This window comes from Lithobates pipiens, unplaced genomic scaffold (genome assembly GCF_037356315.1).
Source record: "Lithobates pipiens isolate NorthernLeopardFrog02 unplaced genomic scaffold, aLitPip1_a1.2 Scaffold_18, whole genome shotgun sequence".
Classification (NCBI taxonomy): Eukaryota; Metazoa; Chordata; class Amphibia; order Anura; family Ranidae; genus Lithobates; species Lithobates pipiens.
In genome coordinates this window covers 503,228,769-503,241,205 of record NW_027507758.1, presented here as the reverse complement: position 1 = coordinate 503,241,205, position 12,437 = coordinate 503,228,769, and the positions used below count along the sequence as shown (strand labels likewise).

Here is a 12,437-nt window from a genome sequence, read left to right as displayed (position 1 = left end):
CATGCTCACTACTGTTCAGTACTTGCATTTAAATGCCTCCTCTAGAAACCTTCATTTAGAGCAAATCGCATGCAGATGCAGTTTAAGATACAGAACCCACCCCTGTATGCATGTAACTACTCAGTCGTGTGGTTACAGGCATACTAAAGCTGCATGGTTTTGGCTAAAATTATACAATTTTTTGCTTAGAATAAAGATCACGATTCTTGCAGTGCAACATCTTTCACATTATACACTATACATACATTATACAAAACAAATTGGGCTAACTTTACTGTTTTTTTTTTTTTATTCATTAAAGTGCATTTTTTCCCCAAAAATTGCATTTGAAAAGACTGCTGAGCAAATACAGTGTGACATAAAATATTGCAATAGCCACCATTTTATCGCATTGGGGAGGGGCCAGGATGGTCCGACAGGCAGTCTGTCAAGGAGGAAGCGTATACCATTCCAATACCGGCAGGTATTTTTTACGCTTTACATAAAGTGGTGCACTGGCGTACCTGGCATATGCAAGTACCCCATTGGAGGAGTATATTTGTTGAATAAAACTTTTGAAACTATAATCACACCATCAAGGTTTTTTTTTTATTTCCCATATATTTCTCAGATTGGAAGCCCAGGATCCCGTTACCAGTATAGAACCCAGGGGTGGTTCAAAAGTGTGTACTGACTGAGCGCAATTGCCAAGTCACACACTTCAAAGTGAGCATTCAACACCTAGAGGGTCACCGGAATATGAGCACCAAGGAACGATCCACAGCACGCATGGATGTATGAGCATGTCAGCAGTGTTATAATTGGATATCACGCATATGCACTTCAGCACGTTTTTCAGCAGGACTGTCACATTATTGGTTTTTTAAACAAACCATTTTTTTTAATAAGATCTGTTTGGTACAGAAGCACTTTCTGGAATTTATATAAAGTGGGATTATTGATGTCATTCATATCCCACTGGACATTATCAGTATTACAGACCACTTGGATGCACAGGAGCACTTTATTGTTAATATTGTTTTGATTTACATGTATATATTGTCATTTTCACATTACATATTTATGGCACTTATGTCACAATACTACTATATGTGTCTATTTATCCTTTAAAATGCACTTTGGTGTAAACCTCTATTGTGTAGCACATTTAAGCGCAGCGTATAACTTACTATTTTCTGCTATTTGCACGAACTTATGAGACGTGTGTAACGCCTGCAGCTGAGTAGTGGTGTCAATCAGGAATTGGGTTGATTGAGGCTCGCAGGAATTTAATTTCTTTTACTTTTTGTTAATGTTTATGTAGGTGCTAAGTGTCAAAGTAATATTCACATGAATGGCAGGACCCAAGGCTTCCCAGCAGAACGTTACCCAAAGCCTCACATTGCATCTGCCAGATTGCCTTCTTCCTATACTGCATCCTGGTGCCATCTCTTCTCAGGTAAGTGAAGCACGCACACCGGGCCATCTAAAAAGCTCATGTGCCCATTGTAGGCATTTCTGGCCGTGGACATGGGTCAGCATGCGCACCTTAACCAGTCTTGTGGCTGCATAGCCTCGTACACAACACACTGCAATGCCCATTTTTCCGCTTCTAAAACAAACTTCGGGGACAACATGTTTGCTTGCCGACTAATATATCCCACCAACTTTCAGATGCCATTGTAATGAGATGATCAGTGTTATTTACTGTACCTGTCAGTGGTTAAAAAATTATGGCTGATCAATGTATATATATATTATATCATAAATACACTAACCATGGCAACACACACAAACCATGGCAACCAGGCAGAGTATCGAAAAGTGGATAAGGCTAGCATAACAAAACGAAGTGAACATGAGTGGAAAAAGGAAAGAAAGTTAAACACCATAGAATGCACACAAATATATAACAGGTGAAAACTAGGAAAAATATGGACTTGGGTTTTAATACTGAGGTTCTATGCTGGAAAAGCAGGTGGGGAGAAGTCCACACCTATTCTACTTTCTGTGAATTTAAGACAAGGGTGGGAGTAGTTTACATTTACATTTGGCCCTTGGGCTGAACTTTCCCTGCTGGTTCACATCAGTTGTACAGTTCTGGCCAGAGGCAGGAATCAGTAGTCTGATTTATTCAGCTATTTGGAATGAGTATGAGCAAGTCAATTATTCTGCAAGACGAGGATAGGTTAGATCTAATCACAGAACTCTCCCCGAGGACTGGAAAATATGAAATAAAAGTATTGTACAAAAAAGATGCAGATCGTTAATGCTGTCATATCCAATAAATTATAACAAACTTCCTTCTCATCGATCAGTGTTAGATACTTTGAGCTGCACCTGTGACTTCAAGTCTCTCATATGTTTAATGCCTAGAAAAGGAGAAATCTACAGACAAAGGAATTGTATTAAACCTATTTTTTGGATCAAGTTCCCAGAGTCTCAAGAAATAGTAAATTGAACTGAGAAAATAATCAGAGTACCAAGTCAAATATCAGCGCATTGTTTCACAGTGTGCCCACTTGGTGCAATGTACAATGCGACGTCACTTGACTTGCTTCAATCGGAGCCGAGAGGGACCTGAGTGTTCTGGGAGTGCCTCTAAGCACAAGTCCTATGAGTACTCCAGAAGAATTCAAGACAGGGTTTGGCTGAAGCTGCAGAAGCAGCAACGCCCGCATTGCAAGGGACATACTGAAATTTCCAACTGAAGGGATAAAGACTAACTCAACGGTGTGAGGAAGATTTACGAAACAGATGAAAGACAAACAATGTAAAATGTAAAAAAAATAAAAAAAAAATCCATGCAGTCTTCCCTTGTGAAACCCAGGACCCCAGCACTGGGAAGCCACGGTACTGGCTTGGTTGGGCATGTGCTAGGGATTTGTTTTTTTTCTTTGCATGTGTGCACTCGGAGCTATGTTGACCATGTAAAAATCAGCTTCAAATAGTAAATATGCAGCCCTGGCAAGAATGTTAACCCTAAGCAATATCTTGAAAGCATTTTAAAATAATGTCTACACAGCACATTTAAGGGAGCTTTGATGAGATCAGAATGACACGTTATAGAAAGCAGATCTTACAAAAAAAGTAGAAATGGAAAAACAAAACAAAATCCTATAATTACATATTTAATAGACATTCCACAATAAACATGTGGCACTATCTCTAGCATGAGGTCGTTAACATGATGAACACCCATCCTCGCCGGTCACCCTGACAAGCCAATGATCTCCAGCATGATTTCCTAAACTTCTCTTAGGAGTTTCTTTTTTATAGTAGAGAAAATGCAAATTGTAGGTTTTAATCAATTTTTGGTATCAAGTACTGTAGAGAGGCCTTGATAGGTAGCTGGGCACTGACAGCCTGGCATGAGCCCCCTCCCTGTGTCTACATAGCTGGTCGAGATCCAGAATTTGGTGTCAGGTTCCCTGGAGTCACCCCTTGCAGAGCTGTGCGGATCCGTTTCCAGCAGGCGACTGGAAGTCTACGAGATATGGTATGTAAACACATATAACCTCTTCCTGTCTGGATGTTTTGAGAAACCACCATAACTATCATGATGGCTCATCTACTAGGTTATATAACATATAGAGAAGTGTAGAGTAAACCTGGGAGAATTCTCTCTTTTCTTTGAAAGTAAGCCTCAACTAGAAAGCTCTAACCTTATAAAATTAGTTTTCAAACATCTATTGGTGGGTCGAGTATTGGGCCTACAATCTTATGTGTACAGAAACATCATGTTTTCATGCTGTATGATGAATCCCTCATGCCCCTACTCTTTCCCAGTAGGTTGAGGGCCTTATAACCCCAAACAGTAGTTAATATATGGCTTTCTATGCATGTGCAGAAACACACAGTCACCTACAAAGCCTGTGTCCAGTCGTGAGAAAGCAGGGCCACCTTTTAACTGGGCTGTAAAAAACTAAAGCCAGCCATAGATGGTGCCATTTTCTTTCCTACAACCACAGGTTGCAGGAAAGGAAATGGCGTGATTCCCCTTTCAACACAGTCAGTGTTGATGGGGGAATCCCTCCTGCAAAGCTAGTGTGTTCTCCTGGTGGAGTGTGTGTGTGTGTGTGTGTGTGTGTGTGTGTGTGTGTGTGTGTGTGTGTGTGTGTGTGTGTGGTGGTGGTGGGGGGGGGGGGGGCAGGGAGGAGACAGTGATTATTGCTAGACACTACAGCCACCAGCTACTGGCATTAATCATGTGAAAAATCCACCATGCTGGTTGTACCCAAGTTGATGGATCAGCCTTGGTGCAATCAGACATGGTTTGAACCTCCGCCGGTCCCTGCTGAACCAGCCTAAATTTGAACAGTCTATTGCCAGCTTTAGAAGATGTCTACTTTTCCTCTTAAAAAACATATTTATGCACAGAACTGCTATATTTCTGATGAAGAAATGAATCCAACAACCAAAAGCAACCAGTCAACCAGTACACAAGAAAGAACACATATAAAGTAAAGGCCAAACGCTTGCTGAGATTTTTAATAATGTGTCATGTGCTGGTTTTGACAAGACATTTAAGAGTCAGCAAAACCTGAACTATTAAAATAAGTCTGCAATATGTCAAGCAAAAGCAGTTTGCCAGTGGTAAAGCATATTTCCAGACTTACTAATAATGGCTTGAAAAATAAATTGCTAAAAAAAAGTCTTTGACACAAGTTTTTAACTGTGGCCATATATGGATTTACAAAGAAACGGCAAAATCTAAAACAAAACGGAGTCTTATGTATCATAGTGCCAGAGTTAAAGCTGAAGTTTAGTTTGTTTTATTTTTTGGGGGGAGGGGGGGGGTGTAATAGTGTGTATCCCATTACGTGTAGGCTATTGTTTCTCCTAAAAATCCTCCCTGCTTTGCCTCCTGAAGCTGTGGATGCTGCCCAGAGCAATGGTCAACAGCCGCTGCTACATAAAAGGTAGCAATGTCCACCCCCTTTTGGTTTCTCTGCAACTCACAGAACCCATACTACCATAAAGGAGTGCATGTTGCATTGTGAGAGAACAGTAACAAGAGAACTTTGAATGGTGGAAATGGCAGAAGGGGGCGGGCGAGCAACACAAGTTGATCACACCAAGATGAAGACCTCCCACCTCTGGCAGAAGGAAGACGAAAAGGAGGGCCTAGGGGGATCGACCATGTGAAAATCTGAGTGCTACAGGAATTGGCATCATTATCGTACAAACATTAAAAGTTTCAAAATGAAAATAGTAAATCTATAGGTAAAATGACAACACACGTTTAATCTCAAGGTTCAAATATTGCTGAAGTGCCTGGTGACCTTTGCCTGGAACTGTAGTTTGCCATTTCTATACTTACCATGAATCACTTTGCAAATGACATATTAAATCTTGAAGTGTTCACCGTGAGCTGCAGTATGTTTCCATTTGTTCATCCAGAAAACTCAAGAGGTTAAAAAGCTTGAGTGTTTGTTTAGTATGGAGAGAATTCCACATCCCCTGCTGAGCAAACACATTGAGAACCCTCATTCGGCACCGCAGTCTGCATGTGCCCAGAGCCACGCTGTCACACAAAACCTCCTATCTGTCTGACTTGCATCCTATGAGCCCTAAGCAACAAGTTCTAATACTCAGGAAAATGGCAAAGCATTTAGGAGGTTTCCACAATACCCATCTTGAAGGGTACCTACGTTAGTCTTTAAAGTTTAAGATCCCTTTAAAGTAGATAATCAAAAAGGTTAAAAGCGGAACTTTACTCTCTGAATTAACATTAGCCATTTTTAATCCCTATGCTGAATAGGAAAGTATACTATATTTACTTATTTTAAACTTATTTTTTTCAGTTGTTTCCTGGTTTCTGGCCTAGACCAAAATGTCATATCCCAGGAGTCTTCATTGGCATGTTTTTCTTCCATCTAAAGGAGGCTTAGTACACCTTTCTGCCTACATACCTGAACTAAGGGCAGATGGATTCCAAGGAGTAAATGCTACACAAATGATCCACCCTTACTCAAAATACCAATGCCTAGAAATGCTGGGGGGTTCAAAGTGATTTCTCCAAAAAATAAAGCATGGATACATGGATGGATGGGCGAGTTTGCTTTGATTAAAAATGAGTTAAAAAGCATTAACAGTTTGTGGTGCTCATATAAGAGAGGACTACCATTTAATGTGGTTAGGTAATCATTACAAAAATTTTAATTACAGATGGTATAAGGCTGTAAATCAGTTTTTATTTTCAATTTCTGTAATTCGATGCACCTTGGGGAGGCAGAACTAAGCTATCCAGATTCTATTACATTGCATAAACTGATGAAAAAGCTGTATTCCTTAACCATCTGACCTCCAGAAGATTTACTCCCCTTCATGACCGGGCCATTTTTTGAGATACAGCACTGCGTTACTTTAACCACTTAAGCCCCGGGCCAATTTGCAGCCAAAGGACCAGGCCCCCTTTTGCAAGTTGGACTGCGTCGCTTTAACTGACAATTGCACGGTTGTGCAACGTGGCGCCCAAACAAAATTGACTCCCTTTTTTCCCCACAAATAGAGCTTTTTGGTGGTATTTGATCACCTCTGCGGTTTTTATTTTTTGCACTATAAACAAAAATAGAGCGACAATTTTGAAAAAATTCTATAATTCTATATTTTTTACTTTTTGCTATAATAAATATCCCCCAAAAATATATACAAAAAAAATGTTTTCCTCAGTTTAGGCCGATACATATTCTTCTACATATTTTTGGTATAAAAAGAAAAAATTTAAATGAGTGATTGTTGATTGGTTTGCGCAAAAGTTATAGCGTTTACAAAATAGGGGATAGTTTTATAGCATTTTTATTAACATATATATTTTTTTTTTACTAGTAATGGCGGCGAACAGTGATTTGACACATTTTTAAATGACCATTGTCATTTATACAGCAATCAGTGCTATTTAAATGCACTTATTCCTGTGTAAATGACACTGGCAGTGAAGGAGTTAGCCACTAGGGGACGGGGAGGGGTTATGTGTGACGTGTGTTTTTTTTTTTTTTTTACTGTTGGGGGGTGTGGTTTGGCAATGCTGCACTCAGATTGGCGCATGTGTTCTCTCCTTGCCCACTTCCCAACCCAAGTTGCTTCTTACTTGCCCACTGTGCTGCCACAAAGTGCACCAGGCAATGGGTTTAATGGAATTCATGGACATTCTATTGTGTTTATTTGTTCATTTGGATTACAAATTTCATAGTCAATATTCCCTTGTCCATCTCACAAGTTAGCAAGACAGGTTGGCTATGTTCTTACTGTACATACAGTGGGATCATGGAGAACAAACATAGGTACCCTCTAACAGTAAATTGAATCACATTAGCAAAATAAATAAATAAATTGGAGGTGTCCGAGAGCAAAAAGGGACTTTCTGCGTTAAGAATACATACTTGAATAGCTTTTCCCCCTCCCCTTTTAAACCAAAATTTAGGGTCATTAACCACTGCTGCCTTCTTCCAGCCGCAGCTTGCCAATAAAGTTTGAAATAAGCATATAAAGTCCAAATGACTCATTAAACCATGCACAGCACATGCATGTTTTGCCCAAATTTGTACTGAAATGTATAATTTAGGAGTTTTCCTTTACCATCGTAACTTATTCCCTAAAGGAAGGATAGCAGAACAAAATGCCAGCCCATAATTAAACCTTTTTCCTGCCAGATAGCCTGCAATCAATCAAATGGCGTACAAAACTGCTTTCACTGATAGAGATGGATGACTGCTGAGCATTTCTCTGAATATCCTCCAGAAATGTAACAAATTTATAGAGTAGACAAATATGATCTTTTAGCTCCAGCTACACGTCTACAATTCTAACTGAACGCTTGATATGGACTAAAGTAATTAAAGAACCCCTCATAGATAGAATGAAGAAAAAAAAAAAAAAAAAAACACATCTTCCGTTAAACCACACCCCCTTTTTTGGATTGGGAATTTGGCTCGGACATATTTATGGAGATGTGAATATTTTGCTAGCAATTGTCTGGAAAGATATTTCATGGTCCACAATTCCTAGATGAATGTCTTATATCATGAGCTTTCAGAGATGGGATATTGGCGAGGTTACTGTTCAGTGTGGGGCTCTTCTCTCCCGACACGGACAGCCACATAGGGCTACAAAAGGGGTTTTAGATAACATTAGGATTTGGTTAGCTTCAGTTACATCATATTAATCCATCTTTAAAGCTGAATTCTAGTTGTATGGATAATTTTTGGATTATTTTGTTCCAGCTTGCATAGGCATGGCTGATCCAAGTAAAAGCCGGAAGTCACAGTAGAGGGCAACGCTAACTACAGCAATCACTTCTCGGTCCCATGCTGAGCGCCAATAACTCTAGTAGTGGTGCCTACTACAGTGATTTCTAGGTTTCCATGGGTATCGGCCCACTATGGAACATGCTTAGTTACATTGCTTCAAGCTATAACGCTGTAATTATGCAAAAATACCCATACCCGGAAGTCAGCTTTAAATATATTGCTGTAAATGAAATCATTATGTACCTCAAGGTGACTTGCTATAAGCCTCTTGCAATTTCCTGTACAGCTGAGAATGGGAGACTGAAAAACAGCTCCAGGAGCCAATCAGTACTCGTGTGCTAAAAATGGACATGCGTACTGGACAGAGCAGAGTCAAAGATGAACTCATCAGACTCCCGCTTCACTTTTACTGGTGCATTCGCAGGCCTCCTGTCCTGCCAGACAGGGCTGTGTAAAACAGTTTTTGTATAACTTCATCCATGTATATATTTTGCCTGGAGTTTAGCTTTAAGAAATTAAGGATAATGGCTCCTAGGGGTTAAGTACTAAAAAAAATTTAGTCATTAGGACAGCCATTCTCAACCAGGGCTCCATGGAACCTTAGGGTTCTTTCTGAGGTTGCTAGGAGTTCCTTAAAGCAGAGTTCCACTCGAAAGTGAATCTTCCGTTTATCTGTCTCCCCCCCCCCTCGGGGGGGGGGGGGGGGGCTGTTTTTGAAAGGCTCCAATCCCAACTTCCAGGGGACGTGCCCCCTCCTCCGCCGCACTAATTAAAAAAGCGCAGTGCGTTTCACGCATGCGCAGTAGGGAACTGGCTGTGAAGCCAAAAGGCTTCACTGCCAGGTTCCCTTATCAGGAATGGTGGCGGCTGCACCCGACAGCCAATCCATAAGATCAGCTGGGGAGCTGACATCGCAGGGTCCCTGTCCATATATTAAAAGTCAGCAGCTGCAGTATGTGTAGCTGCTGACTTAATTTTCCATGGAGGAGCCAAAAACACCTCTTTAAAACTAGGGTTAAGTGACCTCCCATTTGATGGGCTAAATCCTGGCCACCAATGAATTTTTAGCCTTTAGTAATGGTGGCATTCTGACCAACACTATACAGGGGGCATTCTTTGCACAAACAACGTAAGTGGCATTTTCCCCACTGATTACCAATTAATTGATTTTAGCAAAAGTTCCCAGAGATCTAAAAAGTATTTCAATAGGATAGTTTAGGAAAACCGAGGAACACTTTTTTCCAGAGGCAAATGGCCTGCACTTAGAGTAACTGTGCAAACCACAAAATAAACAAACTGTAATATGTACCGCAAATTCTATATAATCAGTAAGGTCAAGACCAGCACATACCCTGTGCTTTCATTATATGGCACTAAGATCTTCAAATTAGAAGCTCTGCCAATGCTCCAGTTCTGTTATAAAGCAAGACATATTATATTATGCTTTTTTAAATTTGTCATAATTGCCCAAAAATCACTTTCTGCAACAGGGAAACTTTATATTCCTATTCTGTGTACACAGTGTGTAATCAGGATTTCCTATGGCATATTGCTGCTATTTACATGGTAACAAAATAAAGCCAATACAGTTTTAAAAACTTGTAACTTCTTGGATAAAAGCCCACATCTGGTCATTTCATTAATGAACCACAAAACCATCCTTGATCATGAACAGGCACTCAATGACTTCGCAGTCAACTAATTTCTATGAGAACAGTGTCATTAGACATTTGTGTTGTTATGGAAAAAATTTATAGCAAATGCCTAAATGAGCAGTAGCCTAAACGCAACTAGAAACACTTGTACTAATGTGTAGAAGACTTAAACCTCGTAAACACAATGAGATTATCGGAAGTTGATGGTCTCTTTTTGGTAGTCTAGAAAAATGACATCAAGGTTACTGAAATTACAAAAACGTATGTACAACTTCAGAAGTGATGTAATGTATTGTAGTGTAATGTATTCTGTTTCTGAGCATGCGTGGTCCTGGTCTTCAAATTTTTACGGTCAAAGATTGTACTGATTAAGCTAAAATTGTACAATCTGGTATCGTACAAGAAAAATTTTAGTGTTTGTCCTTTCATTAAATTTTGAACTATCGTGATCGGCTCTTGAAAAGCTGTGTACTAGAGCTGCACAATTAATCATTTAAAAAAATTGTGATCTCGATTCAACCCCCCTCACGGTCTCTATGCAGCATTTCCCCAATTTAGTCATGTAACAAGTGTCACTTGTTGCTTACAAGTTAACTGGTTCCCGACCCGCGCACGCCAATGTCTGTCGGCAGAATGGCACGGCTGAGCAAATGGGCATACCTGTACGTACCTTTAAATTTGGCGCCGTGCCATTGCGTGTGTGCCGCTGGTCGGGACCACTGTGAGTTGGGTTGCGTGTCCCGTGGACTCGATTGCTGCGGGGATACCCGCGATCGCCTCACGGAGAGGAAGAACGGGGAGATGCTAATGTAAACAAGCATCACCCAGTTCTGCCTAGTGACAGTGTCACTGATCTCTGCTCCCTGTGATCGGGAGCAGAGATCAGTGACATGTCACACGTAGCCACACCCCCCAGTTAGAATCACTCCCCAGGACATACTTAACCCCTACACTGTAGTAGTAAAAAATAAATAAAATAAAAAAAACACACACGTCACACATAACCCCTCCCCGCTCCCTAGTGGTTAACCCCTTCACTGCCAGCGTCTTTTATACAGGCATCAGTGCATTTGTATAGCACCGATTGCTGTATAAATGACAATGGTCCCAAAAATGCAGTCACGATAAAAATCGGCCATTACTAGTATAAAAATGAATAAAAATGCCATAAAACTATCCCCTATTTTTTAAGCTATAACTTTTGTGCAAACCAATCAAATGCTTATTGTGATTTTTTTTTTACCAAGAATATGTAGAATACGTATCGGCCTAAACTGAGGGAAAAAAAATAAAAAATTGTATATATTTTTTTTGGGGGATATTTATTATAGCAAAATGTAAAAAATAATGAATTTTTTTTCTAAATTGTTGTGGTTTTTTGTGTATAGCGCAAAAAGTAAAAACCGCAGGGGTGATCAAATACCACCAAAAGAAAGCTCTATTTGTGGTGGGAAAAAAAGGACATAAAGTTTGTTTGGGAGCCACGTTGCACGACCGCGCAATTGTCAGTTAAAGCGATGAGGTGCCGAATTTTGCAAAAAGTGCTCTGATCTTGTGTTTTTTTTTTTTTTAGCAGAGACCCTAGAAAATAAGACGGTGGTTGTTGCAATATTGTATGTCACACTGTATTTGCACAGCGGTCTTTCAAACAATTTTTGGGGAAATAAAATTCACTTCAATAAAAAAAAAAAAAAAAAAAAATAAACTGAACAGTAAAGTTAGCCCAATTTTTTTGCAGAAATGTGAAAGATGTTACACCGCGAGAATCATGATCTTTAGTCTAAGAAAAAAATAAAATAAAATCACAATCCTCATTTTAGCCAGAATCATGCAGCTGTGTGTACCACTGATCAGATCATACGATTGCTTAGAAAGCGGTATTTTTCTTCCAATTTTCTGATCGTGTGTACTAGGCATAAGGATGGATATCTGCAATGGCCCACAAAAGATATTGTAGGCCATCCAAAATGACTCCACAGTCCTAATGTAAAGGAGAGTTAAATGTAAACCAGAAAATTAATGATGTGCACCTCTACTGAAAGCCATCATCTCGCTTATCTCTGTGTACTGATAGAAATAAAGAAAAACCCGCAGTCTGTAATTGTAACATGCATTAGAGTTACCTGGGAGACCAGAAGTCACTTATTCATAATCTGGTGCAGCTGAACAAGCAACATAGTAAAGCCTGAATCATATAATGTATGCTTATTGCAGAGATTATAATATATATATATATATATATATATTATACACACACACACACACACACACACACACACACATATACACACACACACATATACACACACACACATATACACACACACATATACACACACACATATACACACACACATATACACACACACATATACACACACACATATACACACACAGTTTTTTTCCCAAACATTTGCACATATGCATGAATTAATTGCCTTAGAAAGGGCTTTCCATGCCTTTATACTCATATTTTGGAGAAACAAAAAAAAAAAAACAAGCTATTCATTTGCCTTTTTTGCAAAAGATGTATCCGTTTCTCATCTGTCGT

At 39.6% G+C, this 12,437-nt stretch overlaps 1 protein-coding gene across 4 annotated transcripts in view; it reads right to left on the bottom strand.

Annotated features, from left to right (window-relative positions):
- Positions 1–12,437, bottom strand: part of PPP2R3A (protein phosphatase 2 regulatory subunit B''alpha) — a 295,427-nt gene that overhangs the window by 96,642 nt on the left and 186,348 nt on the right. The gene's annotated exons all lie outside the window — the stretch shown is intronic.